At 42.1% G+C, this 19,030-nt stretch overlaps 1 protein-coding gene across 4 annotated transcripts in view; it reads right to left on the reverse strand.

Annotated features, from left to right (window-relative positions):
• znf609b (zinc finger protein 609b) overlaps positions 1–18,495 on the reverse strand; it is a 75,596-nt gene extending 57,101 nt beyond the window's left edge. For all 4 annotated transcript variants that reach the window (XM_069165643.1, XM_069165644.1, XM_069165642.1 and 1 more), the window contains exon 1: positions 17,645–18,495. The gene's annotated coding sequence lies outside the window, so the exon portion shown is untranslated. The remainder of the gene's footprint in view (positions 1–17,644) is intronic.
• Between the last annotated feature and the right edge of the window lie 535 nt (positions 18,496–19,030).

The raw sequence follows: 19,030 nt of genomic DNA on the forward strand, positions 1-19,030 counted from the left end.
GGCTGGCTGGCTGGCTGGCTGACCCCCCCCCCCCCACCCAACACCCCACCACACACACGCACAACAAAAACAATAAACCAAATGGCCAAAGCAAGGTGACGGTTTGTTTGTTGTCTGTCACGTTTATATTGTTTTAAATGGAGAATTTGTTGGCTTTGGGCAGGCAAAATAAGCAATTTTCAGCTTATTTATACTGCGCTCTGTAAATTGTGTTTCTTTTCTTTTTTTTTTATAGACTGCATTTCTGATTATTAAACGAAAGCCAGTGGATTATTCTTTGATTCAAATTGGTAGTTTCGCTCCTCTACCCACACCCAGATCAACATGGACCTGTCTGTAATAACGTGACTTGATTTTTGTTTTTCTAATCTGTACGAACACTAAAAGTAAAGACCTGAAACCTAAAAAAAAAAAAGAAACCTTGACAACATGAAGAAGACAAATGCCCCATATAACTGCCTATAATCAGCTGGTTGACAATAAAGGGGGAAAGGAACAAGATCTGTATGTACTAACCGAACTGAAACACTAATAGGTTAGTGGTGAGTCCATCTGATTGGTCCTCCGAATACGAACCACTTAGACACAATGTTCAGAGTTGGAGTTGTTAGCAGATTGAAAAGCAACTGTGGCAGTAACCTAAGCAGACAAAAACAATTCTTAATTGTCTCTTCAAAGTCTAGCACGGAGCATCTTTTTCTCTGCAGGTCATTTAAAGGCAAGTCCCCCATCCAGAGTAACCTCCATGTAATTGGATTGTGTGCTTGAGCTGATTACCGAAATAGAAATGCACCCAGCCAATTCAGGTGATGGGAATCAGGAGTCTGAGGGTCAGCCAGCATATTTATCAGTAAACATGTCAACGATGGGAACACACCAGCAAAGGTGAGTTTCATATATGAAAACAGTTTTTTTTTTTGTATTATTCAACACCTGCTATTCCTTAAAAGCCTTCATTGTTACATTACATTACATTATGACTAAGAAGTCTTTTATCTTGCGACTACAGTCACTTTCTGCATCTCTTGGGACCGGCAGCAGAATGACTCAAACCACCAGTAACTAGAGAAGTGTGAAATATGCAGATTGCTTTCTGGCCGTTTCGGCCTTAATGTCTCGGCTTTGGCGTGATGCAGCAAAAGACGAAGCTCTTACACAACACTGCTTCACAGGGCATCGTTCGCCGTGGTGCTTTTTCAGTAAAGAGGGCTACGTGGAGAAACAGAACAGTATCGAGCACGACGGTCACACGAGTGCTGCGTCCACAATAAGAAGGACACGTCAGTCAATTAAAACCGCCGAGTTATTCGATTTGATCGCAGTTTGGAAACTCGCCTGCTTCGCAGACTGTTCACTATTGAATAGGGAAAAACAACAGCTTTTATGTAATCAACTTCACTGACCTTTAAAATGATTGTTCACATAAAAGGTTAGAGGCATCAGGAAACTGCCTCCTTCTCGACATTACTCTCTCTCAGCACCGAACTGTGTCTGAGCAGGCAGATTAGGCTGTTTACAAAAACCAAGACCGGAGCGCCCAGATTTACGAAACGCTGCAGCGAGTTTGAAAAGCTCAGTTTTTGGTGAGGAAAACAAAAGGCTCATTGTGGACTAAAGGGGGAGATTCACTTTCAAATTCTGCAGCATGAGAGTGCAATCTCAAAATCATTTCATGGGGCCTTCTTCAGAGTCCTCAATCACGACAGATAAAAACTCAATTTCAACCGTGCTCATCGCTTTTCCGCACGTTACCACCGCAGCAACTTGCATATGTATATTACCAAGGTCCTCGGCGGGTGTTAAACATGATGACGGAACTCATTAATTATTTACAATCATTTGCCAAAAGCGCTTGCATATTCAAACATGCAAAAATACCAATGCGTTTTCATTTTAACAGCTAATCTACTGTCTGAGGCATTCAAACGTAGAGCTGCATTAGATGACGTGCGCATAAGAAATAAACACGTTTTACAAAGTACGTCCGCTCTACCCGAAGACATCTGAAGCCAGCGGCTTCAATTCGTCTGCTAGTTTCCGTTCTCATTCTGTTTAATTATTATGTAAAATCAGATCCATTAGCAGTCCAATCACTAATTTAATTCAATTTATATATCGCCAAATTACAACACAAGTCATCTCAAAACACTTAACGTGGTGACGTCTTTACAACAGCGGCAACAGAACCAACAACTTCTTTTTTTTTTTTTTTTTAATAAGAGTCATTATTTATGTAGCACTGCTAACTAGATTTCTGATCATTATACAAATGTACTGTTTTTTTGCAGATATATATATATTTTTTTTTTTTAATGCGAGGAGGATGTGGGGGATGGAGCCAGATGACATCTTAAAGTGACACGTCTAATAATGTGCAAATGGTAACTGCCAACAAATTCAGCTGAAGGCTACTTGCCTCATGCTTGTGGAGGCCACGGTGATTATGTTGGAGACTTAAACCATATTATTTTCAGATGAAAACCAAGTACTACAAAATACATTTAAAAAAGAAAAAAAAACAACAACATGAAAGTGGCAAGACATTTATCTGGTATCACTTGTTGTGAGGCAAACCATTTTTGCAGCTTCCGCCCCCTTTGATATTGATGCTAGATTGAAAGAAAGAGTAAAGACTCTCTTCCCAGGTTTAAGTAGTTGACAGATGAAGGCAGCTCTGGGTGAATTGTAAACAGAAGATAAATATTGGGCTTGAACTATTAGAAGCAAACAAACATTTGCCTCACATGAATCAAAGTTTCATTAAGTGCATTTCCTGTCATCTGATAATGAAGTTGCCACAGTAAAAAAAAAAAATAAAAAAAAAATACCAATAAAAGATCATTTTTACTCCATTTAAACGGGTCTTGTCAGTGAGCCACAGCTTTTAAAATACTCGGCGTCTACTTGGGCGGGCCCGCCCTTGACGAGAAAATCACTCAGTTTCAGCTCAAGTAAGTAAATCGTACATTAGAGCGCCTTATTTCCCTTTTTTTCATCCCAAGTGGAGGTATCAGTACCGGTATCCAAACGTTCTGATCGATGCCCAGCTCTAGAAATAACCTCGCTTGCAACACAGTTCTTGTCGTATTCCCCGAATATATAGAGGGTTAAAACAAAACAAGGAAACGCGGCACCGAAACCTCCATAATATCCTCAAGCTTAAATAGTTTTGACCAGTCTAGTACAAATAAATAATCAAATTGTGGCTCGTCTGCGGCAACAGCTGAGGCAGAGGATGAAATGAACACTCACACGCTGGCCGGAGAGTAAAGGAAGGCCCGATCTTAAAACACTGACAAGGTGCCAGATTGATTTTTTTTTTTTTTTTTTTTTCCTGTGTTCAAAGAGGACTGGAGCAGAAACAAGAGCGGCTCCATTAACATGCGCAGCCATTCCACTCTGCCATGATTTTCTGAATTACAAAAGCCAGCCACTAAGATTCTCAAAACACTTCTAATTATCTCTGCTCTCTTCATTGTGTAATTGAGCCACTCCATCTCAATGCTAGTAGTTGTAGGAACGGCGGCAGCATCTACTGTGGCGCACTTATTTGTTAGTGGTCGGCCGTAAAGTAGACTCGCTGAGTGTACGCTTAATCTCTCAGTGGAGAGACTTTCGGTTTGATATCTGTGATGGATTTTAATTAATACTTCATTATTACACCCATATATATATATATATATATGGTGGAGCGCAGTGGAATACTAATACGGCAGATTTATGCTCCTGAGAAATGTTCAACTACTTTTAGTCGTCTTTCATTTCTCGCATACCGACATCAAGGCGAGACGTCTTTACAAACGCCAACACCAGACGCTTCATCGCCTTATTTGTAATTTGAATATTCTGAAGGAAACACACTTCCACTTGAGGTTACAGTTTATGACAACGGTGCAGAGAACTGCAGCCAATTTGTTGCACCAATGGCGCTTTTTTTTTTCCTTCCTCACTTGGATAGTGATCCCCTACTCTTTTAATTAAAACACATTATCTAGGTAGCGTTAAAACTCATGCAGGATAAATAAAACGTAAATGACAGGATCCATACCGAAATCAATTTTTTTTTTCTTCCCTCGACTAAAATCGATAGTTTTTGCAACGCAATATCTTAAATGGACCAACGTAAAAATGTACGCTGCTCGCAGGGATAATGGTGTAATTATTAATCGTAGCTAAAAGTATCAGCAGACGAATAACAGCATGAGGCCTTGTGAGCGGTCTGAGAACTGCATAGACACAAGGGCAGAGACAATATTACAGGACATACTGCCTTGTTTTTGAGAGTCATAATAAACACTTTCATTTCTATTCACTGGAGAAGGTTTTGACACCTGCTGAAGTGCTTGAAGTACACGCATAATAATATATTTAGCATCTAAATTCTTTTGATACCGAGAACAGAAGGGGTCGAACGATGACCTCTGTGCTAATGTCGGAGTTATAGTTGATGGAGATGTACCTATACTGCCACAGAACGGCCGGCTTACTATCAAGGGTTTAAGATAAATTAGTAATGAGCGTGACATTTCTGTTCACAGCTCTGGGAGTCTTACGGAGATCAAAGTAATTTGGTTGCAGACAAGACTGTTGGCAAGTGCTGACAGCTCAGCAAGACTGAGACAAAGATATCAAGCAGTACATTACCTTAGCAACATTAATGAGGACAGAGTAAAACACTCTATCAAATATTCAGTGTGTCCTGTAGGACGGCGTGATTCTCCACCCCCCCCCCACCCCCCGCAGAACAAGACCAACCGAAGCCAGTGAAATCCACAGGACGTGCTGCAAATGTCAACGTTAAAATCTGTTTGGATTCTATTGATTTGGACATAACATGATCCAAAAAGCTCAGAGTACTCGTGGATGAAATGGTTCGAAAGTCGACTGTAACACTAGAAAACAAAGCCAGGGAACCTCCCCATTAACCATGAAACTAAATTATTCAAAGGGAGGAAAAGTACCAGTGGAGATAAGGGAGCTCTCGAAGTGCTTTGTGTTGATAACTACATCAACCGCCAGATATTCGGCGTTGGTATGAGGAGAACCTGCCGAGCTGAACTTAAGCGTCTGATCTTGACTATCCGTCTCACTTTGTTGCCAAACTAGCGTTTGTAGATGACAACCAGAGGTTGGCACAATAAGGAAAAAAAAAAAAAATAAAAACTTGCAAAATTCTGACACTTTCTCACAAAAGACCTCACAAGAGCAACGTGCTGCAACAACGGTTCAAGCGTTAAACACATCTAAAACAAAAAAGTGACAGTTAAAACATCAGATGGCAGCAACTTCCTGTCATTGCAAAGCAATCACCGTGAATATAAAGGTTACTGTTCGTCTGGCCCTGTTCACACCTGGCTTCAACCGCTCTGACCACACGCCAAACACCAGAGACACGCAGAAGACGCCTCGAGATCCGATCGCCCGGACCGCGTTCGGAAATGATCTAACGGGCTTTTCTGCCGTCCTCCGCAGGAGCTGATGTTTGTGAAGGTTCGCGGCCCCGATCGCATCGTATTCTGAAGCAACAAGAAAAATCCAATTGTTTTTGATTTCTCCTTTTAATTTCCAGCAGTTTTTTTTTTTTTTTGCAAACGGATACGATGTTCCCGTTTTTATTTGCGTATTTAATTGAGATCTAAAGCACAAGTGGTCACTTGAGATGCATCCTAATACCAGGTGTCCCCATGTGATTCAGCAATTAATTTGTTGAACAGAATTTTCATTGAAATCTAAGACAATTCGCAGGGTTGGAACTGATCAAGGCTTTTCTTTTCTTTTCATATAAATGTTGTAAACGAGCTCATTTGCAGCTGGAGGAGAGGCGAGTCTCTCTGGTGAATGGCAGGTTAGTGCGTGGATGCTGTTGCATCTTTTGTTCATCAGGGATTTGAAAATAAAAGCTTTAGTCTCGGGAAGCTTATTGGTCAGAATTAACTCGAGGAATTCGGAAATGAGTGAATTATGTTGAAAAACACTGCTGCGGATATATTACAGTGATTTGTCAACAGGTACAAGTTTAAAAATCCCCAACAGCGTCAAGCACTTGAATACTAATTATCAGTGGGTCCAGTCCACATAACGTGATCATATATTTCCTGGTAAGCACACAGACACTCAGTCCTCCCTCTCTCTCCCTCTCTCCCTCTCTCTCTCTCTCCACATTTTACATGTGCTCATTCACTCTGACACGATGAGATATGGTGATTTCTGTTTAATGGGCATTTCCTCTTCAGCACCTCATTGGCCATTTCCTGGGATGGTCTCAAACTCGAGCCACTGAGCCGTTCAAAATAAACAACCCAGACTTTAAATCAGTTTACAAGGATGTTTGATTTAATCAGTGCAGGGACTCAGCGGGAGGGGGGGGGGGAGGGGGGGGGGCGGTCTCGACGGTGGTTGGTAGACTCGACAGGCTCAACCTCTTCCTCATTAGAGAATTATCAGCGTGACCGTCGCGCCTGGCTGCCTCCTGTTAGCGCGACGGAAGTCAGGCTTCAAACAAAGACCATTAACTTATACGAGGACACCGCGAACTTTACGCGTTTTACTTTTTCAATTCTTTAGATCAACAGAAAGTCTACAGGACAGAAGCTGCAGCTGCCGACAGCACTTTTATATGCGGCATGTTTTTTGACATAATCAAAAGGGCACTTGAATGCTAGTTTGCAGTTAAAGCTTCCGTTTCTGCACGACACCTTAAAAGTGGGTCGGGACGGGGAGAAAATGAACTTTAATACACATGACACACTGCCAGTGGAGTGTTGGAAGTGCAGTGCAGTGCAGTACTTGGAGGCTTTATGCTAAACGCCCCCCTCCAAACAATTTACACATGAATGGCAGAACACCAGGCACATTCATAAGGCAGTTCATGCTGCAAATTGCTGGCTGTTTGCGACGACGCGTTTGTTCGCGATTCATATTTGTTTTGGTTTTCACGAATGACGATCCTCACCTTTGCAAATCAAGGGATTTGCTTTCTGGTTCAAACGACGGGCGGGAGCACGGTTTGAAAGATGGTAACGGCAAGAGAGGAAGGAAGCTGGCAAGAAAGCAAATCTCAAAAGAAATGAAAACTTTACTCACGGAAAGGAAAAAAAAAAAAAAGCAGCAGATAAATTCCGGTATGGCGTAAACGTAATCCTGACAGACGCTGCTAAAATGGGTTTGTACCAACTGAGCTGTTATAATTTGGCATATTTTTCCGATTTATCTCTATTATATATCAAAAATTTGCGCTGCTCCATCCGGAAGGTACGCGGAAAAGCGAGTTAAATACATGTGCTGGGTAGAATAAGCTCGTTTTACAAGCTAAAATACTGACTGACAAATGAGGGAGAAGGAAGAGTTGTGAAAGGACAAAGCCTCAGGCTAAAGAGCAGACAGTCTCTTGACTAACTCTGCTCTGCCCTGGTGTGCGCGTGTGCGCGCGCGCTTTGTGTGTGTGTGTGTGTGTGTGTGTGTGTGTGTGTGTGTGTGTGTAACAGAGTAAGATAAAGACACTATATTTTTTTTTCCTACAGTCTTTTGTGAACTGTTTATTACATGCATTCCTGCACAGGCAGCTTGCCAGGCAGGATTCCAACAAATTCTTACCGAGAGCTGAAATACCCTTCTGCACACAGGCACCAATGAGTCAATGCCATCTTCTCTCTCTGGACATTTCAAACTGGTAAACGAGTTCGAGCTACGTGGAATTTATTCTATTAACCTATCGCATTACGACTGATCTGCAGATGTCTGTCGGAAAGAAAACCGCGAACGTAACTGCTCCGTGGGAGAGTCAGAAGTTTAACCAAGCAGACCAGTGCCGGGTGACTAACACACTGCACTACTGTTTGTACTGTGGACAGTTGTGGTGTTGCCATGTGAATGTCTAACTAGAGAAAGGGCACGGACAACCATTAACCTCAAATGACTGCCCGCCTCTCTTCTAGCAGCTGCATAACAGAGGCCGAGTCAACAAGCCAGGCTTCAAATGGCTTTGTCACTGTGGCATGATGGCTGTTTTTTTTTTTTTTTTTCTCTATTGCAATCAATGCAGCAGTGATCTGCTCCCGAGAGCAACAAGGGTCACGTTCAAAACCTGACAAGTATCAGGAGTGAGCTTGGTAACTTGGACCCAAGTCACAAGCTGATCAGAAGAGTTTCTGACAGTGCGGTATCAAATACTCATCAATTTATAGCAGCTCTATCGTGCAACTGAAACCTTAGCTCATTATAAAAGTGAGTAGGCAGGTACTTCTGTCTGTAAGTGATGACTAGCGAACTCAGCCATTTCCTGCCGGCATTTGGAATAATGGAAAATATACGTAAGGGAGGGGAGGAAAAACAAATACACAGTCATACTGAGCAGACTGATAAAAGAATCTATGACGCAATAATAATACTGTAGAACTGGATATTTGCTTAACCTTTTCACCTGCGTTCACTCCCATTAACCCTCATCTATAATTGCTTGGACAGCCCAAACTGTTTCACACAGCCTGTAACGCCCAGAGCAACGCTGTTGTTGTAAACCAACAACATGGAGGTGTCGGCTGGGTTGCCTTGAGGTCTATTTGAGGAAGAAACCACGCCGAAACACCCCTTGATGTTAGTTTAAACACCTTATTCGGACATTTGACAGCCCTGTTTACAGTCTGTGCGCTGCCGCCATGACCACTTGGTCGTCCATTAAAAGGAACTCCACCTCCGAAAATGCACGTCAGCGATGGCAGCGCTGAAAAGAGAAACGGAAAAAAAACAGCATACGTTTGCTTGCCTTGTCCTCAAGACTGCCACTAAAGCAAAAAAATCTCCTTCAGCTCTCCATCTACCGCTGCTATTCGACATGTCTGTCTACTCTCCGTCTTCTCCAGCGTCGTCAATCTTCTTTTATAGTGCCTGCCAAATTAAAATGCAAAGCAAACGGGTCGACTGTCAGACATCATATTCTCCCTTATATGTCAACATCCAGCCCATTTTCTCTTCTTTGTTGTTTGGCAGATTACAATACAGTAGAAGGGAAAAAAAGAAAAAGAAAAACCCAAACAACCAGTCAGCCACCGTACGGGGCAGACAATGGCACATGTGCTCACTTTCAGCAGCACCATATTTAGTCTGATGTATTCACATGCTGGAGCGCCCCAATATTTCATGTGACTACTACTAACAACAGGCTGAATTTATGCTTCTCTGGCGAGTTGTTTCTCTGCCGCTGTTGTACGAGCCCACGGCGTGGAACTGATTTACAGTTCAGCGTGCGATTTAACCCGTTGCCAGTCGTGACACTGCTGCCTCACTAAATTGAACGTGTTGTACATTTTGAAGGGAATTGTTGCGTGTTCGTTATTCACCCGGGGCAATTGAGTTTCGTTGATTGTGCTCGGACGAAACACTTTACACACACAAAAAAAAAAAAATACTCCCCACAAAAGCATGCCGCAGAAGATAACACAAACTGACCGAGCTGGTCGATTACAAATTCTTGTTGTCTCCACGTGGCCCCCGTACAGCCTTCGCTACCCCGCACAAAGATACCACAACATCTCAACACAAAGGCATAAATCCCCCCCCTAAGCTGCCGAGTGAAACTCTACACGCCAATATTGTTTTCCAAAACCAGTTAGGACAGTCCAAAGCACTCAGGTTAAAGCCACAAGATGGCTTCTCCGGCTGTTTCGACAAATGTCCACACTGCAAATGTTTTCATCATGGCCAATAAGCATCATGGCAATGGCAGTGAAGCCAGAGGAAAACAATGTACACAGCCCGCAGCTACACAGCATGATCTGTCCAACGTCATTACAGATTTGTTCCCGGACTGGGTGATTGCCGTGAGTGCGGCTTTATTTGCTTTGTTTTCGATCGACTGCATCCTCTAGTCTTGATGATAGCCGGCCTTAAACGAGTGATTTTTCTAAAGATGTTCCTTGATTATTTGCGAAATCACATAATATTGTTTTTCGGGGCATGACATAACATTTTCTGTCTAAACAGGGAAATCTGTTCTATCACGTTGTCAGATTAATGGGTAAATTAACAGAGACAGATTTAAAAAAAAAAAAATGACTTGCTGCAGCCTGTTTACAACTAAAGTTTGTCATTTTTGTCGGATTTGATCAAGAGAACCAACACGAGGCAAGTCTGAAGATGTTTTTTTTTAACCGTTTCCTTATTTAAGGTTTGTTTTTTTCTCAGATAACTGGATTTCTTGTATTAATAATTCATTTTGTGGAGTAGCGCTTTCTGGTTGTTGTTTTTTAGCTGCCCCTTTTCATCACAGCTCATTTAAACATGTTACTAGAGGCCAGAACTGAAAATAATATCGCGCTATTATGACAAAATACAACAACAACAAAAATATATTGTATTGCTAAGTTCAAGAGAAATTGTTGTAGTTTTATATGTCAGCATAAACATGGCAGTTTGCCCTCAAATAATCAGTAAACACTGAAATGTTACTGTGGTTTGTTGTACAACTTATCTTTTGTAACCAACCACTTCCACACTACAGAAGTTACTTCCCTTTTCGGAACCAACGCTCTCCGCCATGATTGCCGTCGCTGTGCTTAAGTTAAGGACGCAATATTCTTTATATCGTCTTGATGTCATTACAAACTTTATTGTGACTGGTAGGCTACGATGTGGTGCATCCCTACATGGTGGAGGGATGCAGGGAATATTTTTAGTACCGTTTAATCTGAAAATGATCATCTTTTAGGTTTTATTTGACCCAACAATTCATAACCCAAAAATATACAGTTTACTATCACATATGGCACGGAAAAGCGACAAATCTTCTTATTACAAAAAAAATGGAAATCCATTCACCTATACATCGTTACAGGTCCGATTCCAGATGATCTTTTTATCGTGTCTGCAACTGTCTCCTAGGTTTGCCGATGATGTTCTTCATTATTTGTTTTGTATTTTTAAATCATGAACTTAAACACATTACGCCAACAAAACAGAACAGCAGCTCTCTTATTTGTCTTGGTGCAGGAAGGACAAAGTACAGAGGAATCCGTGTACTGGTTAACCAAAAACAGCAACCAGACAACACAAGATGGTTGAAAGTGGTCCAAATCTGGTTGCCGAGGGCAACTGGCCAACCATTACTGCCGCACCCTGAGGGCCCAAATACGATTTCCTGTAACCAAGTGCCAAAACTGACTATGTTGTTGAAGACTGGTGGATTTAATGGGGATTTCTTGTAACTGATAGCACGTGGGTGAAGCCGTTTTGAAATCACTATAAAATGTAAAAGAGAAAAAAGTAAGCCCCGGTACTGGTGTTAAACCACCCACCACCAGTTCATTAAGTAATGTATTCCCGATTGAATAGCTGAAAATGCATCCTGCCTCATAAACTATCCCCGTGATAAAATACAGTATATATAGTCCTGGGGAATCAAACAGCGGCAGGCCTTAATCCCATTTAATTCTTTATCCATGCACAGTAAAAAAAATAATTAAAAAAAAAAAAAAGGAGCTGGACATGCTCACAGTGAGCCTGAAACAATAACCCCGCGGTGGTCTTTAAAGTGAAGCTGCTTTGATGGGAATATGTTTCACACTAACGGGATGTAAAGCTATACATCAGCCTCCGTGCGTTCCCAGGCAATGAGATGAAACACGATAGTATAACTCTGTTAACTTAAAACACCGTTTTGGACAGAAGAAGAAATACTCCTCTTTCAAAGTAGCTGCAGCTCCAATTGATCATCCGCCGCTACTTTGGACTGCAGCAATTGTGCCGTTTGTGGAGGTTCTCTGATTTACTCATCAATATCACAAGTGAGGCTGGTGTCATCCGAGAGAGACGACGGGTTTCTTTGTCATTCCTGCAGATGACAGTGGATTCTGCAGTCAGTATGATGAAGGCAACAGGGACAGAGCCACCCACTCGCTGCCACCACAGCGTATTGATGTGCTCTGAGGAATTCCCGCACATCACATCTTCAAAGACCTTTCTTGCTCGACACTAAGCTCAGCTCATAAATGTATCTTTATAAAAGACCGTGACAGTCCAACAGCTCCAAACAAGTTTCTGGGAGGACACTAGACTGAACTGCCTTCTATCAACAGATGGACAGGCTGCAAAAAAAAAAAAAAGAAAAAAAAGAAAAAGAAATTCACACCATTTTCTTTGCACTGGTATATTAATTAAGCATTTCTAGATGGTAAATTGCCAAGAGTAAGTTGCAGTGAAAAGATCACCAGTTTCAGGAACCAGCGAAGCGCGATTGATTATCGAGGTCATGTTGCTTATTTGTGGATGAATGAAGACAGCACTGAAAGCAATAGTGTGTTAAACATACTAATGCAATTTGACAGGGCTTCAGCATTACAACAGCAGCAACACACACACACACACACACACACACACACACACAAAAATCTGATTGCATTGACCCATAATTGCTGCAGCTTTTCTCTTTAAGAACAGATAGGACGATCCTTCAAACCGAAAGCAAATGAAACAGCATTTCTGCAGCACTCAAAGACCGCGCTGCGCCACAAAAGCTGACAATATCTTTATAGCCTGTGTGGGGGAGAGTTGAGTGTAAGCTAGGCTCGCATCCCAGGAAAAGATGGATCACCAGTTTCTGGCAGAGCAGCAACGGTGCAACAAGCATTCAACGTGTGCTTTTTTCCCCCCTGCTGTAATTGGCAATTCACGAGTGAGAAATCCAATCAGTGCTATAAAAGCTGCAGCAGAGCTGCGTATTCTTTGACCCATGATACGACTTTACACGCTCAGATGACAACTGTCACATCTGGTCAACTTTTTCGACAACGTTGTCAGCCGCAGGACATAAAGGAGTAGGGAATGTACTCGCATGACAGTTCTAATACATGAAATCTATTTTGGTGGCCGGCCCAGATACATTTGCACCCACTAAATATGTCCCCAGCAGGGCGGCGCGATGGATGGATGGATGGATGGATGGATGGATGGACAGACGGATGGACGGACGGATGGATCAATACTGACTAGAGGAACACAAATCAGCTGTTTAATCGTGACCAATCACATTTTGAGTGAACCACAACGGGCAAATAAAACACTCCGTTTCAAATGATTACATCCGCGTAGATGGTGCAAGTCACTTGTCTGAAGTAGAATTAAAAACATCTCTTCTATTTCTGCAACATTAAACCATCTCTCAGGTGCGCCATGCCTCTGACGGACTGCTGCCGGCTGCAAGCGGCATTCAAACCTCAGCATTTTGTTCACGTTGGGAGACGAAGAAACGATCCAAATCCTGCCCGAACCTTCCGCCCACGACTGCTCCGGATGACACGTCTCTCTTTACCGGTATTACAAAACAACAGAGGATACTATACAAAGCTCTTCACATCATTACGGGAAACATTTCATGCAGGCTTTTTCCTAATACAGACCTACTCAACTGTGAAAACATACATATCCCCAACTGCTTACTCAAAAAAAGTATCGGAAGCCGAGAGTGCACTGGCGTCTGCAACTAATAAACATTACCATGGTCAAAATAATCATAATTTGGCCTGCAAAACAGCAGACAATTAAAATCTCCGTGAGAATGTTCTAACATCAAGTTAATCCCACCGAGCGACCAGCAGTTTAAAACTCAAGGATATTTTGTATAAATATGAAATCCAAAAAAAAGCAGCCAATTTTATACATTTGAGAAGCTTTGATGACAAAACGTTTGGAAATTTTACATAAAAATAATAGATTACAAAAATAGTTTCCAATTAATCTTTCTATTATCAACTAACTAACCAATCAGTGCCACTCCACTGTGTATTAATTGACATGTTAAGAGCTAAAATCAGAATAAAGGACAACAAAGCTGTCTGTGAAGTTCTATAATTTGATGCATTATTTCATCGTTTTAAAAGGGGGGAGGGCTATTAAAGGCTGCTCACTGTAAAGAAGAGAGAAGTCCGTTATGTGCGATTGGACTGATTTGAATTTACATTTACCGACTACAATCTGGAAGTCAGGTCGCGAATGCGACGCTGCTTTTCAGCGAACGCTCAAGTTTTGGAAGCTTCCCACCGGCGCTCCAACGAGCCCGACCCCCATCAATCTGGGAGGATCACTTCAAATTAATCTCAACCTCGGGGGGGAAACCCCGTTGTGATGGTTTAAACTGCCGAGAGACGCTCCATCTCATCTGAACCTGTCCGGTGACACTAACGACACCGCGAGCCTTAACGTGGACTCGCCCACTGCGCCGAGGGGATTCAGGAACGCGTAGGGTTTAACATTTAACGTGCGCTCTGTTTCTTTTGTCAAAGTCAAAACCGAGACTATCGTTTCATACGCGGGATACGCGACGTAATTAAATGATTTCAAAGTACCCGAGAGCCTTCAGACGACCGGCTACACCTTCGAGGATAGAGGCCAAATCCTTTCTCAGCTGGTGTTGCGACCATGAGATGACGGCAGCCTCACAGAGCCAATATAATCCCCCTTGTCCGGGGCTAATCTAACGCCTCGGACCTCAGAGCAAACACCGTCTTCCACGGTGTTTGTCTGAGACTGACGCACGTCAGACTTTAAAAAGGGTGACCGTCTGGTCAGAACGAACACGGGGAATAACTTTATCTGTTTTTTGTTTTTTTGTGGATCGTTGACTCGCAAGATTTCATTCGAGTCAAATAAGGAAACGCGTGGAGTCGGTCGATCGTCGACACCGATGTTCACAAACACATTTGACCGAAAGACACTTTTCAAATCAGTCGCATCGGCTGAAGAAACATTTCATGAAAGCAGCTCGGTTATCACGGACATCAAACTGTTGAATAAGGAAATTGGAATTTCTTCAAGTGCCATTACTCTTTGTGTTCACCATCGAGACTTTAAATTTCTCTTCACAAGCGATGGCTCTGTCAGATTGTATAAAATGACTCTCGCACGCTACAACAATGATAAAGAACAAATTACTACTAAAGAAAAGTAATAAGATGGAAAAGAACCTTTGAAAAGGTGGTCAGCTGGAAAGGAAGCTGTACCAGCTCTCTGTCTCGCAGTCAAAATGAACGCGTTTCCTTCTATTGCTATTTTCAACAGTCCCACCAGTTTCTACATGTGTGAATTCAATTTTGCGGGCAAATCCTCCGGGCTTGACGCTGCTTTATTTCAATCTTTTGTATTGATTTCTGTGTGACAAGCATACGAGAAGGAACCCGTGATATATCTCAAGATAAAGCACTCCTAAAATGAACCCCCCCCCCCCCCCCCCCCAAAAAAAAAAAATCAATACAAAACAAATCAGTAATCAATCGACGCCGATCAAACACTCTTACGGCCTCAAAAGCTGCTGCCGAATCACAGTCACTCCAGGAAAATTGATCTCATCGCTGCCTACACGAGAGCAGCTTAGTTAGCTGCGGTTAACAAAAACCTGATCGATTAATACGGGCTGAGAAACGTAGTGATGGTACGTCCGATGGGATACCGTCTTAAGATTGTGGATGTCGTACTATTGCGTGAAGGCGTCGTCTTTTCACAGGTTTAAAGGCCGCATTACAGTAAAGTGAGGTAATTTTCTGAAGCGACCAGATTGTTGTGGCTGCTCTTTTTTTTTTTTTTGCCCACTTACTCCGTATATTCACATTATTGATGGTTATTTATCACTAAATCCCATTGGTGTAAAATATTTTTGAAAGCACCAATACTCATCCCTACAACATTGTTACAATAACATTAGTTTTTGTTTTTTCTCCCCATATCTCCCAGCCAATCAATTAACCAAGAAATTAATTGACCTGATAATTGTTTTATGGATAATGAAAATAATAATTAATTTCAGACTGAGTGGATAGCAGACTCTGTCAGGAGCTGATGGGTTGGTTTGTTTTCTTTAGGTGACACATATCAGCATTTTGGGGGATGAAAACATTCACAATGAACATGGACACCTTAGATTTGTACTTATCTCTCGTCAGCTAACGGATGACACGTGCACAAAAAAAAAAAAAAAAAACACACATTATTTATGGGTCTACCTCTAGTACACTGTAAGGAAAACCGAGTTCAGTGTCCTCTCAAATATGTCCCTGTGAGATTAACGCTGACAACTGAAGTCCTCGCATTGAGTCGCGCTGCTTCGAGGACCTTGAGAGCAGCACGTGCGGAAACCAGAAATATGCAACACAAATTTGTGCAAACCCCGTGACAAGTTTATGTGACAAGCTTTGCTTGCACAACGACACTTAAAACCAAATCTAACTCTTTTTTTTTTTGAATCAGTCGGGTTTTTTTTTTTTTTTGCGTGAGCAAATATGGAAAATGTAAATTGCTCCATTTAAGGTCAATTAAAGGGTTGGTTAGTTTAGCAACAGCTTTAGGAAACCTCTCTTTCAGCTTTCGTGGCTAAACATGGAGGCAAATGGATGAAAAACTGCGAGTTGTAGCTTTTAATCTTGAACCTGCAGCTGAAGTACCGGCGGCTGCAGACGACTCGGCGGGTCTTTCATGTGGTACCGTCCTCTGCTCGACGGAGCAGCACAGACTACGGGGTAGAGCAACGGGGTTAGCCCATAGCGGTCTTGTAAAAAAAAAAAACAACAATGTTGTGCTTTAATTGAATGACTCACTTCACCGAGCCATGAGCCAAGGATCCCAATTTATTCATGTCAGAAAGCCCAGACTGGAGGTTTGTTTGACCACGGGCCACCATTTTGTAAGATTTCATGTCCCAGTAGAGAAGATATAACCTGCAACAGAAAAGATTTTACACCTCGCCGTTGCCGCCGACGGTGACACCGGTAGTAGAAGTGAAACACGGGGGTTTCAAACGGTGCCACATTTTTCCCCTCGCACCGTGCGGAAACATCCGAGACTGACACGTTTTGTGAAAATTGCTCACTTTTCTCTATTTAAAAAAAAAAAAAAAAAAAAAAAAAAAAAAATTTTTTAACGAAGACCCTAAAACATTCACTTCACGGGCCCTCTGGGGGTCCCCGGTACCCATCTTGGGAAACACTCTGGAGCCTGTGTCATACTTAAAAAAAAAAAAAACTTAAGTTTCCTCATGACACGTTTGTTTCCAAACATTCAACCTCTTTTTATTTATTTATTTATATTTTTTTTTTTAAAATTTGTTTTAAAAAAAAGACAAGATTATCAGCAGGCAGGACAAAAAAAAATAAAAAAATAAAACAAAATAAATAAATAAATAATCCCCCTTCAATTAATCCCACGTTTCTGTCCTCGAGGTTGACGGCTGGCTGTCACTGCCCCGTGCGTGCGTGCGTACGTGCGCGTGCACGTTAAACGTTTCCTAAGCTAGCAAAAGCGACTTCAACGTTACTCGGATTTTAAGTTTCACGTGTTGTTGTGTGTGTTTGTTTGTTTGTTGTTTTTTTGTTGTTTTTTTACACGTCAGCCGAAGTTCAAGCGGCTAACGGGCGCTAACTGTGACGTCATCGTAGCCGGCAGAGTGAAAACAATGAAGCTCGGGGAGATTTTTTTTTTTTTTTTTTTTTTTTTTGTGTGTGTGTGTGGCTAGCTTCGCTGCCTCGCATGCTTGTTTTGTGTCGGCTACACGGGGCTTTTTGTTGAAGCCAGCCCCGCTCGCTTTGCTTTTCTTTTTTCTTTTTTCTTTTTTTTTTCAACGAAGTCGTCGCTTTATCAACAATAAAGAGAGAAAACGGAGCAAACTTACCGACTTTTAGCTGGACACTCCTATTCCAAACCGCGGTCTGCCCATGGTGGTGGTGGTGGTGGTGGTGTCCCGTAAATAATAATAATAATAATAATAATAATACAAAAAAAAAAAAAAATACAAAAAAAAATAAAGGACAAATTAAAAGAGTAACGGGCTGGAATTACAATAAAACCCCTAAAAAAAAATTATTAAAAAAAAAAAGAATTAAAAAAAAAAGATCACCCCTCTTAAAGAGATGTGAAGCACCAGGAACCAGAGGCAGCGCACTCCCCGAGACATCCGACACGAGAGGAGGGGGAGGCCGAGCGATTCACTGGACTTCTGCCGTCACACTCCGACACACCGTCCGCGGCGAAAACAAGCCGAGTCCGGAGCGCATTTTATACATATTTATAATTTTTTTTTTTGTTTCTTCTTGTTGTTGTTGTTGTTGTTGTTGTTTTAATCGGCGCGGTATCGAGGCCCCCCTTCCCGACACACAAAGTCCGGTTCCTTCTCCCACCGACCTTTCGAAGCCAATTTAATCCCACCGCGAGTAGCTTTCCGTCCGCGTTAATTCCTCCGTATTCACCGATTCTGGACGAAGCGTCCGTTGCTGCTTCTTCGTGTGGGAACCGATACAATGTAGCCAACCAGCGGCGGCGGCGGTGGCGGGAAGGAAACCCCGGAGCGGAGCGGACCGGAGCGGACCGGAGCGCTCCTCCCGGACCGGACCGGCACGTCAAGACGCGGAACTGGACTCGGCGCGCTGAACGGACCGTGGTTTTCATGCGTGTGTGGGTTTATTTTTATTTTATTTTTTTTTTTTTTATTTATTTAAAATTTTATGGCTGGTGGACAAGGGTGCAGGGCCGGCGCTAGGATCTTTAGAGATACCGAGGTCATAACTCCCCCACCCTCCCCCCACCTCCCCCCTTCAACCCCAACCCTGACTGTGCTGTCAGTAATATAATTATAGTGGGGAAATGTTAAATACCGTGTAATACTTATTTATTTCACCTCAAAGTAGTCAAATTTAAATATCCACAGACTAAAATTACATCAATGTGTTTCATTGTTGATTGTAAATTTCCCAACGGTTGTAAAAAAAAAAAAAATAGTGGAAAATACCTTTTTAATAGTAGCTGATACAACATTATGTAAGTTGCGACAATATATGACCTTTATTTAACCAGGTAAAACCAATTGAGAACCAATTCTCATTTCCAATGATGACCTGTCAATAGCAGCAGCCGACACTTATTTTAGCTGTTTATTGATTATACTGTTTTTTTTTTTTACTATTAATTAGGGAATTGTTTTGTCAGCAGGATATCAGAAATGGAGTTAAATATCCAGCACAGTTTGCGATCGAAACTAGTATCATTAAACGCAGCCTACGAT

Source organism: Embiotoca jacksoni, unplaced genomic scaffold (assembly GCF_022577435.1).
Source record: "Embiotoca jacksoni isolate LCO1_2020_lvr unplaced genomic scaffold, fEmbJac1.0.p SCAF_35, whole genome shotgun sequence".
Classification (NCBI taxonomy): Eukaryota; Metazoa; Chordata; class Actinopteri; family Embiotocidae; genus Embiotoca; species Embiotoca jacksoni.